General features: G+C 33.1%; 1 pseudogene; it reads right to left on the bottom strand.

Annotated features, from left to right (window-relative positions):
• Positions 1 to 11075: 11075 nt before the first annotated feature.
• LOC101996268 lies at positions 11076 to 11378 on the bottom strand (annotated as a pseudogene).
• Positions 11379 to 12016: the final 638 nt, after the last annotated feature.

Below are 12016 nucleotides of genomic sequence, written 5' to 3'. Positions count from 1 at the left end.
TATATTAATGTATTATATGAGTGTTATATAACATTCTACCAGACACATATATATTATTATTTAATATATGCACTAGAATATTAGTGTTGACACCACCTTCAACTTTACATAATAGTGAATGAAAGAAAGAAAATGAATTCTTTCATAATCTATAAAAAAATCTTCTTGTCCTGTAATTTTCATCTATTCAAAAACCCCAAATTAAAATTGATGTTTTAGTCCTGCGGTCTCTTCTAGATTTATGAATATAAAACTCTTTTATCACACATATTAAATATATATACTACTCTGACAAGTGAAGCTCTTCTCTGCTCATAGTGTTTAGCACTGGAGCTTTTAGACAAGAGCTGTGATTATACAGTGTTTACTCAACTTACAGTAAAGAATCTATTTGCTCATTTAAGAATTATTGAAGTGATTTTTTAGAAGGGCATCTTACATTTTAGTACCTGGAAAATAGGAATACAACTTTTGATGCCATTTAGAAACTATGACAACTTGAACACTTCAAGCTTTTAACAGTATAAACACAAATTAAAAGTTAATATATATATATATTCAAGTATAAATTGGGAAACTGAAGTTTTTGTTAAACACTTGAGTGAAGGCTATCAAATTAGATTGTGCTGTTGAACAATTATGCAAAGAAATAATTCTTAACTGACACCTGTAATATTGGCAAGCAATTACATCAAAGGATGAAAAAAAGCATATTCTCAGATATATTTATATAACATCAAAATAACACGTTATCTGTAGGAAGCCAGGAAGTTATTGAGAATAGTGAATTTATGTTCCTATTAAATAAAGAAAAATAATTGTCAGTAAAGTTTGGAAAGTATTATTAGTATAAGCAAAATTACATTATCAAGAAAAGTTATTTGATTTGCTGTTCAGGTTGGAGAGAAAGCAAGTAATTAATTCAAGCATAAATGAAATTAATTAAAAATATATGAAAACCCAAACAATAAAATACTGAGATATGGAAATAGAAGAATGAAGGTGTTTAGTATAATAGAGGGTTATTTATTTAGGGGTAGATTCACAGATCATAATCCTCTGCTGGAACTCGGAAGAGCAACCAAATCCCACAGCCAGAAAAGAGGCCTGTTGCCTGCTTTACACTGGCATTTATAATATCAGAGGCCACGCCCAAGTGAGCTGTTAACTTAAAGGCTATTGGCAGTAGTAATTCCTCCAGCAGAAGAAAATAAATTTATGTGACTACTTTAATTATAATTAAGTAGCTGTGACAATGAACATTGGAGAATCATAGGACCATAAAATTATTTCTACTTTTCAGAACCAAAATTAGTTCTGTTTCTTTGTATCACGTTTTTAAGTGTGTTTTTATTGAAATGGAACAATAGCAGTTCTTTCTATTTTATCCTCCACCCTTTCCCAGGTACTCTTCCTTCACCCCCTCCTGTACTTCCCTACTCTAAAATTGATATAGTTCTTGCTTTCCCTTTGATTGCTATTACTGTGTGTGTATGTGGGGGTGGTGCACATGCATGGGTGCACATGAACATATATATAATGTCATTGTTTTTGTATATGTGATTTCAGGGATGATCATTCTACATTAGGTAACTGTAGAGAAGCAATAATTGATAGTCACCTGATGGTGATAAGCAAATAAGTAGCATTCAACAGGAAGGAAATCCTGCCTGATTTTGAAAACCTACTTAACTTCCCACATTAGTGAGGCCATGGGCATTAGCAATAATCAACTATTGCCACTTTGAATGACCACTATAATTCCTGTACTTTGCAAATATTATTCATATATTCTGAAATAACTATAGCTAGCACCTCTCATCAAAGAAGCTTCTCTTTAAAGCAAATAGAGGACATTAGAGAAAACAACATGTAAAAACACTGCAGAGATCAATGGATTGCAGGAAGACAATCTCCGATGTATACATTGACATCAGAGCTACTGCATCTACGACTCATCTACCTCACAGAAGTGAAGGTGGAAAGACTATAATGAAAAAAGTATATCTGGAAGCCTGTAGTAAAATAGTCTCTCCTAGAAATGGGTGGATATGATAGATCAAACAATGAAATTACCAATGAACATACACAATGTGGAAATTTTTTACAAAGACAAAATAAAAGAAAAAAAGACAATATTCATCATAAGAACTGATATTACTAATCCAGGATACTCAGTGAGTATTTGAAACTAGATTCATGAAGCACAAAGAAGGATACTTGACAATAGGCTTGATTTGTCAAAGCACCATTGATCTTTGCATCCATTTGAATACATGAGATGTGTAAAACGAAGACATTACAATTATTAGAAGCAAAAATATGAAATAATCATAGCATACTTCACTGCCAATGATACATTGAAAAAAGGACATTCTACATAGTTTTAATAAATATGTCTATTCTAATAATTATAAAAAAACAGATTGTATACCAAGAGATTTTGTTCTGTTATTTAAACATTTACTTTAGACCAAAGTTTATCCTTATATAAAAATCCAGTTAATAAAACAGCAACAAAGATGTATATATTTATTCAATAACAAAGAAATTTTTAATTCATACGGATACTTACTCTGCAGCTAACCAACTTGACTACCTCTGAAATTAACTAAAATCGATGCAGTTGACCACAACTATAGGGAATTTTTGTTGATAGGAGAGACTTACCTTAAAACTTAGCTGCATATTCTGCTTACACCCCACGGAAAAGGACGTGGAAGATTCCTTCCTGTTTGTTCATATCACACTGGTGTGTTTATATCAGTGAATTGTCTACAGAGGTCAAAAGTGAGGTCTCATGAAGCTGGAGTTAAGATAATTGTGAGTGGTAAAAGCAGGGGCTAGGAACTAAACTATGATCTTTAAAAGTAGTGCTTGCTTTAAACTGTTTTGCCATCTCTGCAGCCCCTGATGCAGAATCTTAATATTTTAAATCAATTTAAATATCTTAAAATTAAGATAGAACATTTTGAATATTTTTATATAATAAATATTAGATTATTCTTTAAAGTATATAATAAAAATTAATAGATATTAATTGAATAAATTATGTTAAAACAGAATGAGAGAAGTGGCTATGTGATTGTCAAGGCCTTTGTAGCATAAGCAAATAAATGAATCTGTACTCCCAAAACTATAATTACAAAAACATTAGTCTATTTAATAGTAGCTATTAACATTTATAAATTTAAGGACTAAAGATGGTGTCAAAGGAAATAGAACCTTCTTCAAAGATCTTTGCCAATATATATTTAGAAAATAAAAAGGAGAAAATAATCCCTTAATGTTAGTATTTTTATTTGACTCCAAGGCTTTTTGTCTTGTATGTGTGATGCATAGGTGTGTATGTGTTCATAAGAGAGTGATGTGTGTCTTTATGATGAGAGGTCAGAGATTTAGATCTGTTTTCCTACAATATCCTGTTTCTCATTTTTGATACAAAAATCTCTCACTGAATCTATAGCTCAATGAGTCAGCTAGAATGATTGGTCAGTAAGCTCTCGAGATCCATCTGTTCTCTACTCTCAGTGCTGGGATAACAGAAACATGCCACTTTCACTGCCTTTTTAAACTCTATTCACCTTTTAGGTTAAAAACTTAAAAAAAAACAATAGTTATTAAAGTTAATTTATTAAAAAATGCTCTAATTAAATGTTGTGAAGAATCTGAACATACTTTTCATATGTGATTTTCTAAAGTTAGTCATAGTTTATATTTTTAATTTTGAGTAAACAATTCAAATAAATTTAATGTCACAGAGAATATAAAATTTATTAATATAAATATATATTCATATGCACAGATATATGTAATTGAAGCAAGTAAATAATAAAAAATACAGCATTATTTCCAAGAAAGTTTTTAATGAGACTATTTTTAACTAGTTTAGAATAACATAAACATTAACATATTTTTCAGTATTTTAATTAAATTACACAATTATTGTATACTAAATACATAATATTGTAATAAACTTAAATGAATAACAATGAGTTAATTTAGTTGCCCTATAATGATGTCAACAAGAAAAACAATAAACGTGTTTTATTGTTCTAGCTAATATGTTAAACTTGTAAAGAATTCAAACAATTAACTGGTATTTAATGAAAAACTATTAGTGAGTTGATTGGATATCAATTAATTACCAAAGATTGCCATGTTTATTGTCATTTACTTTAGTATAATGGTAATTATTTAGGAAGTTTCTAACTGGTATATCTTAAGGTTTGATTTTAAAGAGGAGCTACGTTGATATACTTAATGTTGTGGTAGACTTGTGTGCTAACAAAATGTATAGATTTATGTAATAAAACTCAGTCTGTGGGAAGATAAATTACCATTTGAGCCTATGAGCATATGAGATGTATTTAAATATATGGGTTTTGATAACATCCAGAAGTAATTTCCACTTTCATCTGCTCACCTTTGTAAAACATAAATACAGCTATAAAAAGACAATGAGGTGAGAAGTAAAGGAGGTCCATTGGTCTGCTCTCTTTGATACAGCTTAGGCCTTTCTTCCTGTGATGTGGAGTCAAATTCTTTTAATTTCTACAACCTGAGCTGTAACAGAAACTGTACTCTTCTGTCATTACTAAATTATCACTGAATAATATATGTTGAATGTGTGTGTGTGTGTGTGTGTGTGTGTGTGTGTGTGTGTGTGTGTGTGTGTGTGTGTGAAATTTAAATGTAGCTGGCCATAAGTAGTCTAGAATAATATGAACATTAACACCTTTTGGTTCTCTTTTCCAAATAAGGTTTCTCTGTGTATCTGGCTGTACTGGAACTCACTCTGTAGTACAGGCCTCAAACTCATCACTGCTTTCCTCTGCTTTGCCAATGCTGAGATTAAAGGTGGTGCCACCACCACCAAGCTGACACTTTTCAGTTTTTAATTATATTACACTGCTTTGCTCATAAATGCACAATAGTTCAATAATGTATGTATTTGTTGTATGTCTGAATGTATACAGTTTTGGAGTCTTTTAAAAATCTTAATGAAAACCCAAACCGTCCAAACTGTTTGAGAGTTTATTGAGAAACTGTAAATTTGTGAGACCTTGTGAATCACAGCTCCTCTCTCTTATTGTTAATAAGTTTCTAATTGAATGTCTTTGACCTGAAGACTTTTATAGTTTCTGACATATTCAGCCACACTCTTTTATTGTAGTTACAAACTTACAGTCCATGGAAATAAAACAAAAATAAAGTTCATGCATGCTCGTAACCATGTTAAAGCAGTCAGTGTACTAGGAACCGACAATCTAGGTGCTTCTCCAATATTTTTTTAATAGTCATAATATTGAAAAAATATAAGAAACATTTATCTTTATAATCCTAATGTTTCTATCACTAACAAATCAGGAAAAGAAACCTCATATATGTTGTAATATACAGATATTCTTCTTTGCTCCAAAATATTAGGCATTTTACTTTAGCTTTATTTACATTACAGGATACTTCTAGATCCACATTTGAGATCTGGTAAATCGTTCTTCACTGTGCATCTTTGTGAATAAGTGACTTGTCTAACTACTATTACTACTAATTGGGAGAGTCAGGATTTCCACCTAAGTCTGCTTTGTTCTAAGGCCTGCGATTCCTTTTTATGCTTTATTATTTATTTTAATGTTTTCCACAATGTTGCAGTATATGATAAAGAGTCTCACAACCTCATAGTTTTGTGTCAAATCAAGACAATTAACAGCATAATAATACATGAAACAAAAGTGCAATCAATCAAAAAAGCAAACAAACAAAACACAAAAGGCCAACGAAATAAACTCAATTAGACGTTTAGAACTTTTTGTTTATATGAGACTTTTGTTGAATTATCTTTTCTATGTGGTAATAACTGGTTTCTAAATCGTATATATTTATTTTTCATGGAAATAATCCAAATTAGAATAAAATTAATGCATTTTCATTGACTTCCTCTACTAAGTTTTCTGGTGAACAGAAATAGCAGGTGTTCTTATTTTTCCTTGCCAGCTGACTGCATCAGCAGTGCTCTTGGGGCTGTCTGGAGACTCTCATGATGATGGATCAGTTCTACTTTTATCTAACACCATGGTTATTACTTTAATTTTTAATTTCCCAACAAATAAGAAATTTTAGATTTATGTCATTCACTAGCTAAATACTCACTAGTTAAATTAAATAATTCTTTCATCAATGTATTTCAAATTCAAAAGACCACAAGATTTTTTAATTAAGCCAAAAGAATTAAATTTCTGAAAAGCTAACATTCAGTTTGCCAAGGAAAACTATTTACTGTTGAATGGTTAAGAAGTGACAAAATAGAGTTTATTTTTAAATAATATTATCATGTATATAGTGAATCTATCATTATCATTGATTATATTACTGGAAAAACATATTCGTTTTGTAAACTTAAATCTCATTGCTCACCATATGCATTCTCACTTAAGTGAAGAACCTCATTGTGACTTTGACTTTAGCACAGATTTGAACAGTTTATTTGTTATATAGATTCTAGTCACAGACCAGTTACAGCCAATTCTTTGAAGTTTAGGCATCAATCCAAGTAATGACAAGACAGTCTATCAAATTGACTGCTCTGCTTGCCAAAGAAGGTCCCTTCTTTTAAGTTTATAGAGTAATTAACAACACAAAGTATTGTTTATATATTGAAACATTTTTATAAAATAATATAAAAATAATATTTTAATATAACTTTTATTTTATCCTTTAAAACACCTCCCAGAATCTCTTTGAAATTTTCTGGGAAAATAAAAGAAAATGTTTTACAGAAAATTAATCCTTGCTTTTGCTGGTTATCATTGTAAGCTTTCACTTTTCAAGAATATTACACAGGCTAGAAAGCCAATTCATAGCAATAAAGACCTCAGATGAAGTTAAGTGTGGCCAACTGTATAAAAGCACGGTAGAGAAAGATGATCTTCCTGAAATTTTGTTTCTTGATGCTGAAATCGTGCTCCTAAAAAAAGATATTATTTGGAGAGATGTAAGCCTGACACATTTGGAATCTGAAAAAAAAGTCAGATACATAGAGCTTGAAAATACAGCTTTATCCATCAAAAGAAGGGAAGATCCAAAGGGCCATGAAATCTGCTGTCAGTTAATGCCTTCTACACATAATAGGTAATTACACTCATAAAACCTTAACAATGTGGTCACATAAACAAGGTCTTTGTTATATGCATATAGTGCATGGAAAAAAAATTCATGTAGGTTTACACCTGTAGATAAAAATGTATAATCAATTAACAGAGAGGGATTTTTTCTTCAGCAAGAATAACTTCACGCAATAAGCTACCCTGTTTTAGAAAGTCAGATATACATACCCTCCCCCAGCAGTTGGGCCACCCACTGAGACAGGGTGCCTGATCTAATGGTAGCTCACCAAATCCAGCTGGACCAGGACTTAATGAGCATGTGATCAAACTGGACTCTCTGAGTGTGGCTGCCAGTGGGGGCTGACTGAGAAGCCATTGATCAAGGCACTGGGAATTGTTTTTATGACATGATCTGGCTTTTTGGGACCCTGGTCTATTTGGATGCAAAGCTTCCTAGGCCTACATGGAGGGTGGAGAGCCTTGGACTTCCCACAGGGCAGGGTACCTTGCCCTCTTTTAAGGGGGGGGGAGGGGAAGAGAGGAGGGAGAGTGGGGGAGCTGAAGGGGAATGGGAAGAGAGGAGGAAATGTAAATTATTGAATGAAAAAAAGAAGAAAGTCACATCTAAACACATGGGAAAAACTTTAAATGTACCTAGTAGGTTAGAGAGTTTTTATGTATAAACTTCTGTGTACAATTGTATATATCTGATAATAATAATTGAAGAAGAAGTTATAAGTTTAAGAAGTAGTGAGGAGTAGAAACTATATCAACACAATACTCACATATAATACTAAAAAATGAAATGAATGTAAAAAGCTGTGGTTATTAGGAAACATGAAGAAATGTGAGTCTCAAAACAAAAATTTGCAAATATATAGGATGAAAGAGTTGATTTACCATAGTTCTCAAGGACTATGGTTAATATTTATGAATCATGCTAGAATTCGTACCAATAATTGCATATAAATTCTCCTTGACACAAGACAAGGAACAGTGCGGTGACATGACAGCTATGTTCATTAGATTAGCTGTATAGAATATGTGGTTTTATATGTATGAACTGGCATGCTGTATATTTGAAACATGCAGAACAAAGTTGTTGTTTTGAAGCAGCTAAAATTTATGAATGAAGATGAAGTGTCCAACCATTTTCTTTGAGAGTGCCTCTATTTGCTATGGATAATTGTCTAACTAGGTATAGATGTGAAGAAATCGCCTTTACACAGAAGCACTGGTATATTCTTTATCTTTGATCATATTTACAGTAACATATTTTAAGTATTGATATACTAAGGTACTGATAAAATTAATTGTATTTAATATTCGTGACTTCTGTGAATTTTTAAGTATGTAAATTTATATGTAATATTATTACAGTTTTTATGTATTATGTTTTATATTACACTATTGCCAAAAGGGTAGTGAATCAGAAAATCCCACTCTGATAAACTATTAATGTGTGTTTTTTGTTCTGACAGCTTTTATTATATTTACAAATATATAATACTGTATTTTTATTTACTCTTATTTCCCTTTCTTTTTCCATGTTGTTATTCCTGTCCCTGTGTCCTAATAGTTATCCTATTTCCAATCTTTTTGTCAAGTACACTTTTTGCTTTTTACCTTGTGTCTTTTGAAATCATGGGTGTGGAGCTTATCATGTGTGCAGGGCGTCTCTGAATGTCAAAGTCATGGTAAGATTGATTTCTCAGTGTAACTTGGAGTCTGAAATAGAAGGATGAATTTTTCCCTTTCATTCATCTGTTAGTATAATTTCTATCGGAATGCACATAGATGTGAGCCTGTTCCACGTGGACTTGAGATCTACTAGTTTGAACTCATCTTTTCTCCTTTAGAGTTGTTGGCAAGAGGTGAGGGTACAAAACAAAATATCCTGACCTAGGGTGTAGTTACTTGGGGTTTCAGAAATTAAGATGACCCATAAAGTTGGATTCACTTCACCCTGATCAAAAGTCAAAAAATTTAAACATACTCCTACGTTATTTTTAAAACAGGAGGTTAGACATAGGGAGTAGCTTCCTACAGGATACTTGGTCTAAGGTTGTTCACTGCATATTCTTGATGAAACACCAAACACCTTTAATAAGGAAATAATGGCTTGATGTCTCAAGTATTGCAGCAAGTAATTGTTTTGGTTGTTCTTTGTGTTAGAGCAGTCTTTTGCCTTCTTTCCCCCATTTTGTATTAGGGTATAACAGTGTATAGATTATAAATGCAGATGCATTCAGAATTCAGTATTCACTGAGTCACCCTACCATTACTATCCTATGTCTCTCTGTTTCCTTCATATCTGTTTTCTTTTTACCTAACATTTCTATCTTCACATCCAAACCCTAGAACACATGAAACTACAGTAATTATGGCAGCTCACAGATGTCTAAAATTCAAGTTCCAGTGGAAGCCACTAATGCATACAGACATAAACATAGGCCAAATACCAGTACTCATAAAATTAAATGAATAAATATATAAATAAAATACTTAAAAACAGTTTATATCATTAGCTGGGCAGTGGTAGTACATGCATTTAATGCCAGGTCTACAGAGACAGGCAGATCTCTGAATTATAGGCAAGCCTAATTCACAGAGTGAGTTCCCAGAAACCCAGAGCTGCACAAATAAACCTTGTGACTTATATGAATAAAGTTTCTCCTGTCTTATCATAAGGCACATCCAACAGTTGAATAAAGTTTCTCCTGTCTTATCATAAGGCACATCCAACAGTGCCATAAATGGCACCTGTAACTGAATAATCTTTGCTAAGCACCATAAGTGAAATACTTCATCATTTTGTTCCTTCTGTTACCTATTTAATTTATTAAAGTCGTAAATGACAATGCTAAATGCTAGTACAGATAGTTCATCTTTTTGTTGTTCCAATCAAGAACATTCTTTTGATTCTGGCAGGGTGGTGCACACCTTTAATCCTTGCATTCACTCACGAGGCAGGCACAGGTTATTCTCTGAATTCAAAGCCAGCCTGGTCTACAAAGTGAGTTCTAGGAAAGTCAGGGCAACAGAGAGAAAACTTGCCATGAAAACAAACAAACAAACAATAACAAAAGAATAGTCTTTTCATTTGTGGATGTGTGTTCATATGCATGGTGAAAAGTTATGTGATGAAAACATGTGTGCTTACATTTAGAGACCAAAGAAGAAATTCAGGTGGCATTTCTCGGCTGTTGTCATCCATTATTTCTGGAGTCAGAGTCTCTCCCTGGCTTGAAACTCATCTGGGAGGATGAAATGGATAGCCAGCTGCCCTAGCAATTCCCCTGTCTCCATCTCCCTAGTATCTGGATTACAAGCAAACACTCCTGTGTCACCTTTTTTCATATGGGTTATGGCACTTGAGGTGAAGTCTTCTAATTTAAAAGCACAATCTTCACTAACTGAACTCTCTTTCTAAACCCTCCTGTCTATATTGATATATGTGTAAATTATCAAATAAAAATGATCCTGATAAACAAATTCTTATATTCCTCTAGAAGACCTCAGGATATTTAAATGTATAAATAATTAACTTTGGGTCATAATTTATACTTAATATTTTGTAAAAAAATTATTTTTTTAAAAAGAAAATTAAGCTATTTTTCTTTTCATTTTACATACCAATCCCATTTCCCACTCCCTTCCGTCTTCCCATTCCTACCACCCTACTTCTCAGAGAGGGTGAGGCACACTGTTTTGGGGAAGGCCAAGGCCCTCCCTACCATATCTAGGCTGAGCAAAGTATCCATCCAAAGAGAATAGGTTCTAAAAAAAGCAGTACAAGCAATAGAGATAAATTTTGATCTAGTGTTTTCTTTTCTTTTTTTATTCTCTTGTCCGGGTCCTTTATTTTGGGTAGAACATCCAGAAGAGATCATCTCCCCCAGCCCCTCAGTCTAGCCGCTGAACCACTCACTGTCCATGGAGTTTCTGTGCCCTGCATCCAAAGGCCCCTCAGGTGGATGTGTCCATCTCAGGCATCTCAGTGGACACTTCTGTAGGCACGCTCAGGTGCTGGGGGGGGGGTACATAGGAGCCCATGCCCGCTGCCCTCTCAGCCTCTTCCTGACTGTAGGGTTCGATGCTCAGATGCTTCAGCCTCTTTTTGTGGTCCTTGGATTGGAAATGGGTCTTCAGGTTGGCAGAATCGATGAAGTCGTAGTGAATCTCATTCAGGTCAGGCCGTTGCTTCTTGGCCTTCATTTGGCGGGCTCATGAATGTGCTCGGTGCGCGCCAGTCCAGCGGGAGCGACCCATGATTAGTGACACCAAGGCCGAGGAGCAGGGTAGTACCGATCTAGTGTTTTCATATAGTAAATATTCAGACTTTCAATGAATATTTCCATTAAATTTTCATTAAAAATACTCTGATCATATTGCATACAGTATCAAAAACAGGTGCCATTGTCAAAAATAGATTTTGAAATATCCTAATTAAAAGGTCTTTCATAATCAACATTTAACTGACTAATGTATTCCCACTTGATCTATGGAACTGATGGCCTTCAGAAGAAGAATAAAAACTGTCAAGCATGCCATGACGTCCTTTCTCAATATTTTACCACATATCTTGCTTTAGAAAAAAGGCCAAGTTCCAGAAACCAACATAAAGTGACATAAAATTTGATTTACTTAGTATTCTTCAGTCATTGCATAAGGTCTTTTGTAGTACTTATAAACAGGAGTATTATATTCTCCTCTGAAAATTTAGGAAATTAGCAGTTTGGTAATCTTTGTGACCTGAAATTAAATGATGTTTCATCAAAGAATTATTACCTAGTGACTTACAGTAAATGAGCAATTGCTTATTTTTACTGCATATCCAGTAATTACAGTATAAACAAGACTTTGAAAAGATGTTCCATTTTCTTCTGTTCTTTACCATTGCAATAAAG

The sequence above is a fragment of the Microtus ochrogaster genome, unplaced genomic scaffold (assembly GCF_000317375.1).
Source record: "Microtus ochrogaster isolate Prairie Vole_2 unplaced genomic scaffold, MicOch1.0 UNK2, whole genome shotgun sequence".
NCBI classification, from domain to species: Eukaryota; Metazoa; Chordata; class Mammalia; order Rodentia; family Cricetidae; genus Microtus; species Microtus ochrogaster.
The sequence above is the reverse complement of the archived record's forward strand: the minus strand, read 5'-3'. Positions and strand labels throughout refer to the sequence as shown.